Here is a 15,815-nt window from a genome sequence, read left to right as displayed (position 1 = left end):
CTTCCAGTTATACAGATCACTGGTGGAGAATGGCCAGTACTGGAGCCTGGGGATTCCTGTGTCATCTGGGGGTCCTATTTCCCGAAGGGGTAAAGCCACCGTGGAGTCAGGCGGCTGAGGGGGGCTAGTCTGCGAAGTGCGCCCTCGCGTCCGCCCCGCCGGCCCTTCAAAGTTACTTTCCCTTTCAGCGGGCCCATGTGTGCCGGCTGCCTCCCGTCCGCCTGCTCCCTCCTGCAGCTCAGCCAGGGGGGCTGGGGCCTGGGGCCCGGAGGGGTATGGAGGGGGTTCTGTGAACAGTGGGTCCCCACTGTCAGGTAGAACAGGATGGGGGGGGCAGTTGGCTGCTTGGATTTTAGTGGTCGAGCAACCAGTGCCTTACAGGGTTCAGAGGCTAATTGGAAAGGGGACAGCCAAGGAGGTGGGTTCTCAACAAGGTCCTGCCATATGAGGATATATGGGATTTGATCTAAGCGGCCCGCACGCCCAGGTAGGAAAATCTTGGACTTTACTCTAGTGATGACAGCAAGTCGGAAGGTCCCTTCGGGTGGCCACCCCACATCAAAGGCAGGCCATTCGGAGCGACACAGAATAATTAGCTTTCCTTTCCTGATTTCTATACCAAGATCATGGCCCCTTGCTCTAACTTCTTTGAAATTACTCATAAGGAGAGATAGGGGAGTGCTCTGGGTATTACCCATCCTGTAATAATTTGTAGTCTCTTCCTATAAAGGAATGTGGGTTTGAATCCCTGTAAAAGAAATCTGATTTGACTTCTTAATGATATCTAATCGCAGGCGCACTTTGGCAGCCTTGGTCAGAGTTAGCTGCCTAGATCGTAGTCGCGCTGAGGCAGCCCAGGTCAGAGGCAGCTGCTGCCCGCCAAACCGGGGCAGTTCAGATCGCAAGCGCGCACCGGAAGCCCGGGTCAGAGTTAGCTGCCTGGGTCGCGGTCGCGCTGAGGCAGCCCAGGTCAGAGGCAGCTGCTGCCCGCCAAACCGGGGCAGTTCAGATCGCAAGCGCGCACCGGAAGCCCGGGTCAGAGTTAGCTGCCTGGGTCGCGGTCGCGCTGAGGCAGCCCAGGTCAGAGGCAGCTGCTGCCCGCCAAACCGGGGCAGTTCAGATCGCAAGCGTGCACCGGAAGCCCAGGTCAGAGTTAGCTGCCTGGGTCACGGTCGCGCTGAGGCAGCCCAGATTAGAGGCAGCTGCTGCCCGCCTAACCGGGGCAGTTCAGATCGCAAGCACGCACCGGAAGCCCGGGTCAGAGTTAGCTGCTGCCCGCCAAACCGGGGCAGTTCAGATCGCAAGCGCGCACCGGAAGCCCGGGTCAGAGTTAGCTGCCTGGGTCGCGGTCGCGCTGAGGCAGCCCAGGTCAGAGGCAGCTGCTGCCCGCCAAGCCGGGGCAGCTCAGATCAGAGACAGCTGCTGCCCGCCAAGCCGGGGCAGCTCAGACCGCAATATAGATCAGATGAGAGCCAGGGGACGTCTCCCAACGGTCTCCGCTGGCTGTCCTATAGCGCGTCCGCCAGGACTGTGCCAGCTCCAGTTTCAGACCTCGCGAGTCACAGATTCGGATTCAGAACAGACACAGACAGACAAACGGAGACGAGCCAGCTCACCTATCAGTAGATCGATCCTAGCAGATCCGTTGACCAGGGGTCTGGTGGGCTTGGGGAATCCCGGACGAGCCCCCAGATGTTATGCCCAGACCATTTGTTCCCCAAAGAAGACCACCAGAGTCCAGAGTCAAAGCCAAGTGGCAAGGATCTTTACTACAAGTTCGAACCTGGTCCCTCCATTCCACAGCATACAAGAGGGCCTTGAACAATGAGAGTGTTTGCTTTTTATAGCCTGAGAGTTACAGGGGAACAACGGAATTCTTTTGGTTCCCGCTTTTTCAGTAAAACTTTGAACGGCTGTCCCCTTATCGGAGACTTTCCTGGTGGTGTTTGTACTGGGCTCAGGAAGTTTGAGAGATATATGGCGATATGTGGTGAGATGGGAAGATGGGATGTGTTTGTACTGGGCTCAGGAAGTTTGAGAGATATATGGCGATATGTGGTGAGATGGGAAGATGGGATGTGTTTGTACTGGGCTTGTTTGTTTTGAGCCCGGGGCTGAGGAATGTGCTTCAGCTGCATCCCACAAATTTTGATGTGTTGTATTTTCATTTTCACTAACTTTGTATCTTTTTTTAAAATTCTACTGAGACTTTCTCTTTGACTCATGGATTATTGAGAAACGTGTTGTACATTTTTCAAGTGTTTGTAGTTTTTTTCTCTTTTCTTTTTAGTTATTGACTTCTAATCTGATTCTATTGTGGTTGGAGGACACATACTATATGATTTCACATATTTTAAGTTTGTTGAGGTTTCTTTTATGTCCCAAGACGTGATCTATCTTGGCATATGTTCTCTGAGAACTTGAATAAAATGAGTATTCTGCTATTGTTGGGTGGAGTGTTTCATAGATGTTGATTAGATTGTCTTGTTTGATAGTGTTGTTGAATTCTTCTATATCTTTACTGACTTTCTGTGTTATTCTATCAATTGTTGAGAGCTTAATGTTGAAGTCTCCAACTGCATGTGGATTCACTGATTTCAAAAATAGTCTCTTTTGACTTTCTGTATCATGGCTGTTCATGTGACTTATCTGTTTCATTTTTTATTTCTAGTTTAGTATATTGAAATTTCTGCCTCCTGGGTTCAAGTGATTCCCCTGCCTTAGTCTCCAAAGTAGCTGGGACTGCAGGCATGCACCACCACGCCCGGCTAATTTTTTGTATTTTTAGTAGAGACAGGTTTTCACCATGTTGGCCAGGATGGTCTCGATTTCCTGACCTTGTGATCCACCCTCCTTGGCCTCCCAAAGTGCTGGGATTACAGGGGTGAGCCACTGCACCTGGCCATTTAGTACATGTTTTATCATAAAACAATATACTAACATAGTAGCATATACATAGATATATATTGAGAATGCATGTTCAGTTGGGATGTATGACCAAGAGCTTAGAGAAAACACCTGAACTAGAAAAGTAGCAGACAAACCTTTTCTCTAGGTTTGTACTGCTGTAGGTCATATAAGTCTTTACATACAACATATAAAAGTTATAGATTTCATAGCAAAACACTTAATACTTTCTGCCATTCCATTTATTCAAGCAGAATACTGAGTGGTTTGCTTCTTTGCTTATTATGGCCTTTCTCCTTGATGTAAGATCAAGGAGAGAAGTATATCATTTTTTCTTTACCACTGTCTGCCCAATACCTATCCCAAAGCACCCAGCCAGTGCTCAATAAAGATTTTTAAATGAATAAATAAAAGAATTAATAAAACTTGTTTTGAGTTCCTAACCTAGGATCCATCCACCCTGCCCCAAGTTCTCTCCCCGAGTGGGGAGAATTCTCTAGCTTTTATCAGATTCTAAGAAACAATTTATGGAGCTCAAAATATGAAAACTCATGGATTGCAGGACAGGGCGAGAGAGAAGATTAAAAAAAAAAGAGACATAAAAGGAAAATTCTGATAAATTATTCTATATCTTGATAGGGATGGTAGTTGATGGGTATATGCATTTGTAAACCTATCAAACCACATTTAAAATCTGTATATTTTATTAATTTAAAATTCTATTTAATAATATTAATGGAAAACTCCATTGAGCTTGTTTCATTGTATTTTTTCACACTAAAATAAAGAAAAGGGCTGTCGACAAATTATCCATTAATATTAAATCCTCATTCTGCTCCAGCCTGCAGGGTAAAGAAGCATTTATAGCCAGTCAGAGCTCTGGATTCTTTTTAGAAACCTTTATTATTCTTTCCTTACGTTATCCTCCCCAAATGCTGTTTGCTTTTTCTTCCTGTGCATGTGAAAGAGAAGCCAGCTTAGAACTTTTAAAATCTTCATGAATACAAGGAAAATGAAACAATTTCTGCTGTAAAATTATAACTGATGGCAGAAAGTAGTAAAAGACTAAAACTGTTTGGGGAAAATCTGGTTTTTGACATCAATAAGGAGTAACCTGTAAAAGGAAGACATAAAGGAACTAATAGATATTGCTGTTCCTGTATAAACAAGACTCTTCTTGTGTGATTTTACATCAATGAGACCTGACCTGATGAGGTACATTGTAAATGCATCTGGAAACCAAAGAGAGCAAATGCAAAATGCCATGTCTGCTAGAACTTCAGAAAGTAAAAAGATCACGTAATGTGGGAAAGCTTTCTCATAACAGAAATGATAATGACACCTCTGTTTTCTGAGTTAGGTCTGGCAATTTTGATGGCATGTATTCATTCATCTTATAAGTTTCATGCGCGTCCGTGTGAAGAGACCCCCAAACAGGCTTTGTGTGAGCAATAAAGTTGTTTATTTCACCTGGGTGCAGGCGGGCTGAGTCCGAAAAGAGAGTCAGCAAAGGGAGATAAGGGTGGGGCCGTTTTATAGGATTTGGGTAGGTAAAGGAAAATTACAGTCAAAGGGGGTTTGTTCTCTGGTGGGCAGGAGTGGGGGTCGCAAGGTGCTCAGTGGGGGTGACTTTTGAGCCAGGATGAGCCAGGAAAAGGACTTTCACAAGGTAATGTCATCAGTTAAGGCAAGGACCGGCCATTTACACTTCTTTTGTGGTGGAATGTCATCAGTTAAGGCGGGGCAGGGCATATTCACTTCTTTTGTGATTCTTTAGTTACTTCAGGCCATCTGGGCGTATACGTGCAGGTCACAGGGGATGCGATGGCTTGGCTTGGGCTCAGAGGCCTGACAATAAGTGTTTATAAAAGCCCCATTTGTGTAAGGGATAGTGCCAGGTCTGGGGTTCACCAATGGACATGGACTGGTACCTGCCATTGAGGAACTTCTATTTTAGTAAGGGACAGGGACCTAAAACAGAAAGCAGGACATGGTGAGTGTTGTGATGGTGGCACATGCCATGTGTATGGGATGATGGAGGTGGAGGGACACTTGTTGCTGAAGAAGTCATGTCAGCCTTTTTTCTGGGGGTAGTATTGAAGCGAGGTTTTCAGATCTGATTTGATTGACATCTTATTGGTTACTGCTCTGTTCCAGGCTTTTGTATACATATTCTCTTGGTCCATCATATAACGTAATACCTCAGCATGTAGGTAACATTCTCCTCATTCTCCTGAAAGAGTAACCCGATGTTTGAAAAAGTAAGTAAAACATTTTGTCCAAGTAGGCAGTGAGCGGCAGAGCAGGATTTGAATGCAGGGTTTTGATGGCAAGTGCAGCCTTTGTTTCTTTTTTCCTCCCTCCTTTATTCTTTGCTTCTTACCTGTTTTTTCCTTCTGGTGTCCTTTCTGCCATTTGGTACTAGATATTAGAAAATTGAAGGAAAAATAGGTGTTTGGAACTGGAAAAGCTGGCAAAGAGCATCTCAGTTCCCATCTACCACTACCCCTGGCCCCGAAAAAAGCCGATATGGACCAAAGGCCTAGAGGCGTAATGTTATGTTCAGACAATAGTCCAGGGATGGCGGAAAGTTTTCAAGTTCATATCCCATTGTTCACATTTCCCCATTGTCTGTTGGAATGTCCTTCCACTCCAGCTCTGTGCATGGCAATCACTGTGTTGAAGTTCCAGCTCCAATAACATATTTTCACACTGAATGATTCCTTATTTTTTTGGAGTTTGAGGTCTCAATGTGATATTTCACAAATTTGGAAGGAGGAAAATAGAGTTGCCCTCTAAAATATAAAATTTACCAGTTATAAAAATCATAACAGATATGTTCAAGGTCTTAAGGAAAAAGGATGATGTCTAAGTCATTACACGTCTATGGCTTCATTGACTGGATAGCCAAATGAAAAGACCCATGGTGCAGCATGGAGGAATCCCAAGGAAAATACAGAAGTGCTCTTCTCAAAACAGTTCAAGAAAGCCCACATTTGTTGTCTTTAGGTCTCGGTGGGAAAATGATTCTTATTGTAAAATGTCTGCATTGGAATAAATCAATTAAATACTCTGCTATTTTGACAAACTCATTTTGTTCTGATTCGTCCTCACTCAGCACCTTCTAATTAGGTTATGGATCCTTGATCAAGTTGGGCTAGAGCAAGGGAAAACCTTGATCATGCCAAAGAAGTCGCTGTGGCCCAATGGACGACATTTTTCTGCGTGAATTAACATATCAGTGTCTGTGTTGTAGAAGAATCTTGGTGGAAAAATTCTACAGATCTGAGACCTTTAACAACACCATGTGATGATTATTACTGCTTATGGGCAGCAAATGGGATTAGCAGACTGTGATATTGGCAAAAGAAAGCTGATATTCTTCTTTCCAGAAGGTATACTACATCAAAGACGGAAAAAAAAAAGGTAACCCCAGCAAAAACTTTTGCCCAAACTCTCTTTGTTTACAGTCTCTGCTGGCTTGATTTCGATGCTTCTATTACAGAAATGCAAGAAACTTGTCCTTCTGTGTCCTGTAGAACATGACAGAGGAGACTTATGGCTGAATATCAGCACAGACCCATCATTAGTTTCTCCTTTAAAAGAGGTCAATATAAAGACTCAAAAACATGGAGAAAAACTGCCCACCTGGCCTGCAGCAACTTGGCTACAATGCATGGATAACTCCTTTTCTTATGTGTCCTCAAATCATTAAATGGTTAGCTCTCAGCTCAGAATGCAGCATCATTTTGGACACTTAAAGATTCTCACTTCAAGTCTGTGATGATTGGTGGGCAAAAGTCTAACAGGTAATGCCTAGTATAGAGTAATTGTCCATTAAATGTTTGTTGGATGACAGTTCCTATACCTTGATTGTTTCCTCCCTGAAATCCTACCACACTTGTAAGTGTCACAAAAGTAATAGTGTATACAGATTAACCTTTTTTATCTTGCTTATTCTTACCTACTAGACTATACATTCATTAAATCCACAGATTATATGTCCTTGTATCTTTGCTGTTGGTGTACTGCCTGGTACCCATCAGGTATTCCAGTGATCTTGTTTCTGCAGTTAGGTTATTAAAAGGTTCATGAGTAGCATCTATAATAAGTCTTTTATGTACCTCTCAATATTTAAGACAGAGTTGTTCCATGCAGTTGGCACACAATAAATGTTACTGACAATGACACTGAGGGATTGAGAAGAAAAAAATTCACCTTTCTTGAGATTCTGAGCCTGTATCTATCTTGGCTAAGTAATTATGCAGATAATTAAGGCTAAAAAGAAACTTGCTGTTTTCATTTGCACGGAAGTGCCAGGAGTCTAGGTCTGCGGTGATCAAAGTCTCTAGGTGATGGTTTAACTCCTTGTCTCCCCAACCTTTACAGACAAACCCATAGCACCGAGCCATCCCAGAGAGCCAAAAAGAGCTAGAGTTAAAATAACAGTCAAGCGTCGGATTTAAGAGGGAGAGACAAAGAGAATAGAGATGTCATTTTTATCTTTAGAAAAATGATCACCTCACTTGCTGCATTTTGGTAAATGGTCAGTAGATGCCTATGAAGATAATGATGAAAATGCTGAATGAAATTGCTGAGTGAGGTCAAGAGTGGACTGTGGGAGATAGGTATTTGGTATTTGCTGTTAAGATAAAGGATGGCCCTCACTCTCACCTTCCCCCCACTTTCCCCATTTATCGCCAACTATGAAGTCTTTTCTAATTGTCCTTTTTAGGGAAACCCTGTCTACTAGGCACTCGGAGAAAAATTAAAGCCTGGGAGGGAAGCAATAATGCTAGTGTTTCCAGGCACACAGAAAAGAAGAGACCACTCCAGGTCCAGGCAAATGTGAGGAACAGAAAATGAGAGATGGGCTGGGTGAGGATCCCTGGGATCCAGGGGCTGTAGGTCAGTAAAAACAGGCTGCTTTTGTAAAGACCTCCTCTCTGGATGTCAGGTCGTTTCTCCCACACAGCCACCAAACAAGGCAAGCATTCGCTTAACACTTTTTTCTTTCCTTTCTTTTTCTTTTTGGTCATTAACTAAAGCATTTATTAAATATTTTTACAACAGGCCCTCACATGTATGGTTTCAGTGCGTATGTGGTGTACGTGTAAACACTGCTGCATTAAATTTAAAATTACAATGAACTTTGTCAAGAGTGCATAGAGAAATGTCAAATAACTGCTATGGAAAATAAGGTTATATAGTTCTTCCTTAATATAATAGATCTTAATGTTGGTTCTCTTATATGTTTAAAATAAGAATTACTACAACAACAAAAAAAACCCACAGAAGTATCTCATCCATTACTGTTAAATGCTGGTGAACATCATATGGGTTATAATTTTAATATTTTTTCTTTTGCAATGTATTAAATAATTATTCTTGTGCAATAACTACATGCATTTAAAGTGTGCAATTCAAAGAGGAGGTCATGGGAATCCCAACTTGAAGCCAGTGGGTCAGAAGTTCCTGAGGCCTAGACTTGCAACTGGTGTCTAAGGGGGCATAGTCTTGGGGACTGAGCTCTCGGCCTGTGGTATCTGACACTGTCTCCAAGTACATAGTGTCAGAATTTAATTGGAGGATACTCAGCTGGTGTCCACTGCTGGTTGGTGGAGAAAAACCTCCACACATTGGGCTACAGGAGTCTTCTGTGTTGATTGCTTGTGGTATGAGAGCAGAGGAAAAACCTGGTTTGAGAGTTTTTCCAAAACTTATTTTTTTTTTTTTTTTTTGAGACAGGGTCTCACTCTGTCACCTAGCCTGGAGTGCAGTGTCACAATCTTGGCTCACTGCAACCTCCACCTCCCAGGTTCAAGCGATTCTCCTGCCTCAGCCTCCCAAGTAGCTGGGATTACAGGCGAATGCCACCACACCTGGCTAATTTTTGTATTTTTAGTAGAGATGGGGTTTCACCGTGTTGGCCAGGCTGGTCTCGAACTCCTGACCTCAGGTGATCTGCCCACCTAGGCCTCCCAAAGTGCTGAGATTACAGGTATAAGCCACCATGCCTGGCTCCAAAATTTAAATATTTAAGGTGCTGGATATCCTAATTACTTTGATTTCATTATTAAAATGTATCAGATTACCCCATATACACCAAAAATATGTATATCTTATATGTAAATAAAATAAATAAAAATAATTATGGTAAATCTTAAAAAGTGTGTGCAATTCATGAGTTTTGACAGTGGCATACACCCACAAAAGTGCCACCACAATCAGGATTCAGAACATGTTTATCATCCCTCAAGAATCCTCAAGCCCCTTTTCAGTTCATTCTGCCCCACTCTCTCCCTCCTCGGGCCTCAGGCAAACACTGAACTGCTTTTTGTCACCATGGATAGGTTTACATTTATATAAATGGAATTATACATGTGTCTGGCATCTTTCACGCAGTGTGATGCCTTTGCGTTTCATTCATGTTGTTGGGTGTCAGTGGTACACACTTTTTAAAATCACTGAGCCATATTCCATGGCATGGGTTACACTAGAGCTGGCTTGACCGTTCACCTGCTAGTGGACACTTTTGTTTCACCCAGTTTTTGGCTGTTGTGAATGAAGCTACTTTGACTATGTATATACAAGTCGTTGTGTGGATGTGTGCTTTCACAATACTTAGGCTGACTCATGTCCTTTTGAAGAGGTGGGAAAACGAATGGCTTGGAGATAATGGAACTAGGCCAAGGTTGCAAATAACTGACAGGGCAAGGCCTTGAACTCAATTCAATTCAACTTCAAACTCAGTTTCTGAAACTGAGCACAGTCTGGTGTTACTGGTTGAGAGTGCAGGCTCTTTAGAAGCCAAGAGAGGCTCTAAATCCCTGTTGGCGTGTTGCTGCGTTAGCCTCCCGATTTCATTTATTTCTCAATACACTTGTTGAGCTGTACTAAGTGCTCGGCTCTGGGCCACATGCTGGTGTTAGCTACAGAAACGACTAAGACACGTCCCTGGCCCAGCTGAGGCATGGTGTGATTCTCCAGTAGGGTCAGTAGCAGGGAATGCACGTGTTCTAAGTGCTGTGAATGAACAAAACTCAGGTTCAGGCCAAAAAAACATGGAGGGAACCCAAGCTGCTTAGTGTTGCTCAAAAACGGGACACAGGAAGTGGGGCCTCCATTTGCAGGGGCTAGAAAGGAAGCTTGAATGACACAAAGCAAGGGCGGGCTGAAGACTGGGCAGAGCTATGACCTCTTGCTCCTGTGAGGCAGGGAACCACTCCTCAGCTCCAGCTGATTTGGGCCAGGCCCGTGGACATCAGTTGACATAATGCTAAAGATGGCATTCACTGGTCAAGCACTGTTGTATTTATTTTCTATATTATTGCCCCCATTTTACTGAGGAAAGAATTAAGGCATGAAAAGTAACTTCTCTTTCCTCAAGAGAAGTAGAAATGTGCACCTTTCAATCAAAATTTCAAATTGGTAGGCTGTTTAAAATTAGTGTCTGAGTTGGATGCTGTACACCTTGCAGTTTGAGATCTTTGCACTGCATACTGTACAGACTCATATGCTGAATGAAGGAAATTGGACTCTATCCTGGGGTAAGGGAAAGAAGCGATAGGGTTTAAGCAGAGGCAGTGATTTCAACTTCAATTTTGGAAAGATCATCCTGACTTTTAAAGGCGAGAGGCTATGACAACACATTCAGGACTAGTGGGAGGCAAGTCAAGTGCCCAGCAAGCAACACTGGAGGAGATGCCCACTCTCAGGGCTGTTATGCAAGTGCCCCAAACAAAAGATTTAAACCAGCTAAATAAAAATGACAGCAGATTATAAGATGTCAGGCTGGACAGGACCGGAAATAATATCAGAAATGGGGGTCTTCCTGGCCTTAGGTCACATGAATTCAGCCTGGGGGTGGGAATAAATTTATCTACATTTGACTTCTGGATCCTTCACTTACCATCCCAGGGACCTGGCCCAGATCTCCTGAACTCTGAGTCGCTGGGTCTCTTCTTCTGTCAGCAAAGGCAAGAATTTGCTTTAAAGTTAGTGTGGGCATCAAAGGAAAATAAATCTTGTCATCTTGGGGAAGAGGGTGTTTATAGTAACCCCATGTGGTGGTGGATGGAGTGGGGGGGCAGCTCTTTTTAGGACCCTGGGTTTGGAGGTTCCCAATCCATGAGAGACCTAGACTGGGTCAGGACAACAGTGTTCCTGGCCCTGGTCCTTGCTGGGCTGTGGGGCCCTTAGTAAGTCACATTACCTCTCTTGCTTTATTTCCTTCTGAAAATATGATGGTTGGCTTAGATTTCTAAGGTTCTTTCGAACTCTGAAAGAAAAATATGTATCTACAATTATATAAATGCAGAGAAAAGAATGAAAAAGACTAGGAACCTCTCAGTCTGAGATTATATCTGGATTTATCACACTATGTGGTAAAGAGGATTTTTTTCTTGTCTATTCTTGATATTTCCCATCTTTTCCAATTTTGACTGTGCTCCATTGTAAGAAACTGGCCTGAAATCAAGGGCTCGGTGGTGTGATTTTAAGAGTCCAGGTGAACCCTTCTCTGAAGACCTCCCCCAAAGATGCCACCACCTCCTGTTTACTGTTCATTATTTTGTGGGAACAGAGTCTTCCTTGGAGGCGCTTTTAAAAATGCAAACATCCAGTGGGAATGTTCTCCAAGGGCAGCTTTTGCTATTTTTAAGCCTCCACCCTTGACACTGCAGCTGCCTCTGAGTCCCCACTTCTTTCCCGGGTTTCCAGGCATGGCAGGCGGCAATTTGGCTCCTCTGAGAAGCGCTGGCTGGGCTTCTAGATTCAGCAAGAGCCCAGGCTTCTTTCTGCATTTCCAGAAATGGAGGGAGTGATTCAGATCAGATCCCCAAGATTAAGAGGTTGTATCTCTCTTCTGAGAGTTAAAGCTGAAGCCAAACGTTATGTAACAAAGCAGATATGTGTCTACAAAAACAAGAGCGGTTATAAAAGTGCTTATGTAGCCCTGAGGACAAAAGCATTAACAGCTGGCACTAGAATTTGTCTTGAGGGGGACTTGATTTCTCCAGGAAATTCCTTTGATTAGCCTCTTGGGGGTGGAACCCTGAGGGCATTAGTGGAGGCTGTGGGTGAGGGGTGTGGGGAAAAGAATGAACGTGTTAAAATGGAAGGAGAAAGGGAGGTGGTAAATAGAAAAAGGAAGATGAATATGGTGGGATATCAGGGCCAAGTTGAGGTACATTTTCTTTTTTTTTTTTTTTCTGAGACAGAGTCTGGCCTTGTCACCCAGGCTGGAGTGCAGTGGTGCAAACTCAGCTCACTGCAAGGTTCGCCTCCCGGGTTCACGCCATTCTCCTGTCTCAGCCTCCCGAGTAGCTGGGACTACAGGCACCCACCACCACGCCCGGCTAATTTTTTGTATTTTTCAGTAGAGACGGAGTTTCACCGTGTTAGCCAGGATGGTCTCAATCTCCTGACCTCGTGATCTGCCCACCTCAGCCTCCCAAAGTGCTGGGATTACAGGCGTGAGCCACCACGCCCTGCCTGTTGAGGTGCACTTTTAACAATTAACAGTGGTGACTGTGCCAGCTAACATTTCCTGAGGACTTACTATGTGCCACAGGATGCTTCAGGCTTCAGGTAGACTGTCTCGTGTCACTGTCCTGTGTTTAGGGGTAATGTTTATCCCTGTTGTACAGATGTAGAAACTTGGCAAAGGGGTCAAGCAACTTGCCCAACATTACAAAGCTAGTGAGAGGAACAGATTTTGTAAAAGGTCCAGTATCAACTTGCCCTGTGTGTATGTTATACACCCTCTGTCTTCCCAAGAGTTCAGTAAATGGATTCTGCTCCCAGGGAGGGCTGTTCAAGGATCTACTAGATCTAGAAGGACTTATAAATCTTTGCTCAACAACACTGGCTAGCCTTGACAGATGAGACGTAGAAACCTGGGGCTACATGACGCAGGCTGAAATTGTTGAAGTCAAGGCTAGGACTAGACTTCAAATTTTCCTACTCTTGGTCCCCAGAGCTCTTGCTGTTTGGTAAAGCTGTGAATTTATGTACGCTTTGTTTGTGGACACCTCCCAGAGTTATAAAAGCAAACTCCTTAGCTAAGCATATAACGACCTTTGTACTGTGTCCTAGGATGGCCTCTCAGCCCTGCTAATACCTACTCCACTGCACTTTATTCTGGCTGGAAGCAGTGTGGGCAGCAAGCTGGACTGAGTGGGCAGAGGTGAGGTAAAAATTCAGCAAAACGAACAGTGCTTTTGTTCTAATGGCAACAAAGAGAAAGAAACACATACGTGCAATACAGCAGGTGGTGGAAATACTAATAAGAAAAGTAAGGAAACCGTAAGGCTGGAGGCTGCCATGCTGGATAGCTTAGGCTGAGAAGGCTGCTTGGTGAGGTGACAGAGCAGAGATCTGAAAATGGAGCCATGTGGGAGAAGGGAGTTTCAGGCAGGAGGCCCCTCAAGTGCACATTCGCTGAAGCAGGAACGTGCTGGTGTGCATGCTTCTTGTTTATATTTGTTCGTTGCTGTGTAAACTCCACTTGTAGAACAGTGTCTGGGCACATAATAGGTGTTTAATAAATATTCTTTGGATGAATGACTGAGGTGAGTAAGAATGTCAAGGACTTAAATAAGGGATATCTCAGGGAAAATGGATAGAAGGAATCGGCAAACTTTGTCTGGAAAAGGGTAGTAAATATAAAAGATATATTTAGAGTAAATATTAAAGGAAACATTAAAGTAAATGTAAAAGATATATTAAAAAATAGTAAATACAGGCAGTTAGTAAATATTTTAAGCTTGCTGGGCCCTACCGTCTCAGTCACAATGATTAAACTCTGCCCAAGTGGCACCAAAGCTGCCAAAGATGATATGTCAATGAATGGGCTTGCTGTGTTCCAACAAACATTTATTTACCAAAATAGGTAGTGAGTTGGGTTTGGCCCATGGGCTGTAGTTTGCAGATCCCTGAGATAGAAGAAGGGACAGATCCAACAGATGTCAGGACTCTAAATTTCAAGACTACTAGATGTTTAAGGAAAGAGTCAAAGATGAGTGTCAGACTCTTCTCTATAGCAATAAAACAAAGCTGGTATAATTCCCTAAGATCAAGGAAAGTCAGATTTAAAGGGAGAACAATGACACACCTAGATAGATGTTCAATGGATCTGGGTGTCAGGGGTAGGAGTTCATGGAGACATAGGTTTTGAGGTAGTCTTCACTTAACTGGAAGTCAAAGGCTGGAACTTAAAGCACTTGCCAGGAGAGCTTGTAGACAGAAGAGAAAGAGATCTTTCTCTTAGCTACCATCACCTTGGGGTCCTTGAGGAGAAGACAAGGAGATTGACTTCAGCACATAAGGAAAGAAATTCACTGTGGGCAGAAAGACACTTTTCCCACTGTGGTGGAGTCAAGAACAGTTGAGTATAGCACCAGGTAAGTTGGAAACTACAGCAGGAGCTGAGGGATAGCTTACCTGAGGACCCCACTTTTCCTATAAAGCTGGATGCCAAGTCTTCTCTTTGTGGTGTGGGGCATCTGGAAGGGAGCCGTGAAACAGGACACAACCATGGTGGGTTGGACAGGGAAGCTCACTTACTGGGAGAGCTTGTTATTGGTGGAATCTTATGCCTTGCAGAAAAAGAATTCTTTCTCCCTTCATTTGGTTCATTCTTGAAGACCATGCTCTGTGGTCATCTTCTCTGTGAAGTCCTCCATGGCTCACCCCAGCAATTACAATTGCTTTCCCCTAGACTTTGGGTTGCCCAGTGTGCTGCTTGCTCATTCATCCATTTGTTCATTAAAAAAAAAACTTCCCTTAGGCTCTGCGATTAGCCCTCTGCTATCTTCTATATTGCTCTCATTCTACCACCTTGCAGTAGAAAGGCAGTCTCAGGAAAAAGATTAGAAAGTACCCATATTATTCTGAAAAATTTTCAATATACTTTATGCTTGTGACTTAAGTATTGATTCCAGTTTGTATATCTTTCAGGTAAATGCAGATCCAAAATTAGACTTTGTATGGGACCAAAAATTCCATCAAGGGTGATTTTTGGCAGGGCGGAGTCCCTTCTTTCAGGAAGGTACATTTTTCTACTAGGCACCCATGAGGATAGAGCCCAGGATAATGATGACAAGGGATTTAGAGTTGGACAGATACACCACAGTAGATGTCATATAGGGAAATTACCTTGATGCAACCATGACCTCAAGTTCAATACCACAGTTCTAGAGGTTAGAAGGCCAAGATCAAGGTATCCACAGGGATAGTTTCTTCTGAGGCGTCTCTCCCTGGCTTGCAGGTGGTTGTTGTCTTCTCCCTGTGTCTTTATATCGTCTTCCTTCTGTGTCTGTGTCCTAATCTCCTCTTTTTATAAGAACACCAGTTATATTGGATTAGGATCCACTTTTATGACCTCATATTAACTTAGTAACTTAACTTACTAACTTTAGATACCCTGTCTCCAAACATAATCACCTTTTGAGACACTAGGGGTTAGGATATCATCATGAATTTTGGGGGGTGCAAGGCAGCCCATAACAAGCATCTGTGGGAATACCTTAGAGATATTGCAGGTTCACTTCCAGACCACTGCGATAAAACAAACATTGCAATAGGTGAGTCACACAAATGTTTTTGTTTCTTGGCACCTATAAAAGTTATGTTTGCACTGTATTGAATGTGCAGTATGTCTAAAAAAAGTACATACCTTAATTTAAAAATAATTTATTGCTAAAAATGCTAATATCACCTGAGCCTTCAGCAAATCATAATCTTTTTGCTGGTAGAGAGCCTTGCCTCCATGTTGATGGCTGCTGATTGATCAGGGTGGTGGCTGCTGAAAGTTGGGGGTGCTTGTGGCAATTTCTTAAAATAAGATAACAATAAAATTTCCCCCATCAATTAACTTTTTCTTGCATGGAAAATTTCTCTGGAGC

Source organism: Gorilla gorilla, chromosome 3 (assembly GCF_029281585.2).
Source record: "Gorilla gorilla gorilla isolate KB3781 chromosome 3, NHGRI_mGorGor1-v2.1_pri, whole genome shotgun sequence".
Taxonomy (NCBI): Eukaryota; Metazoa; Chordata; class Mammalia; order Primates; family Hominidae; genus Gorilla; species Gorilla gorilla.
Note: the sequence above shows the minus strand (reverse complement) of the source record.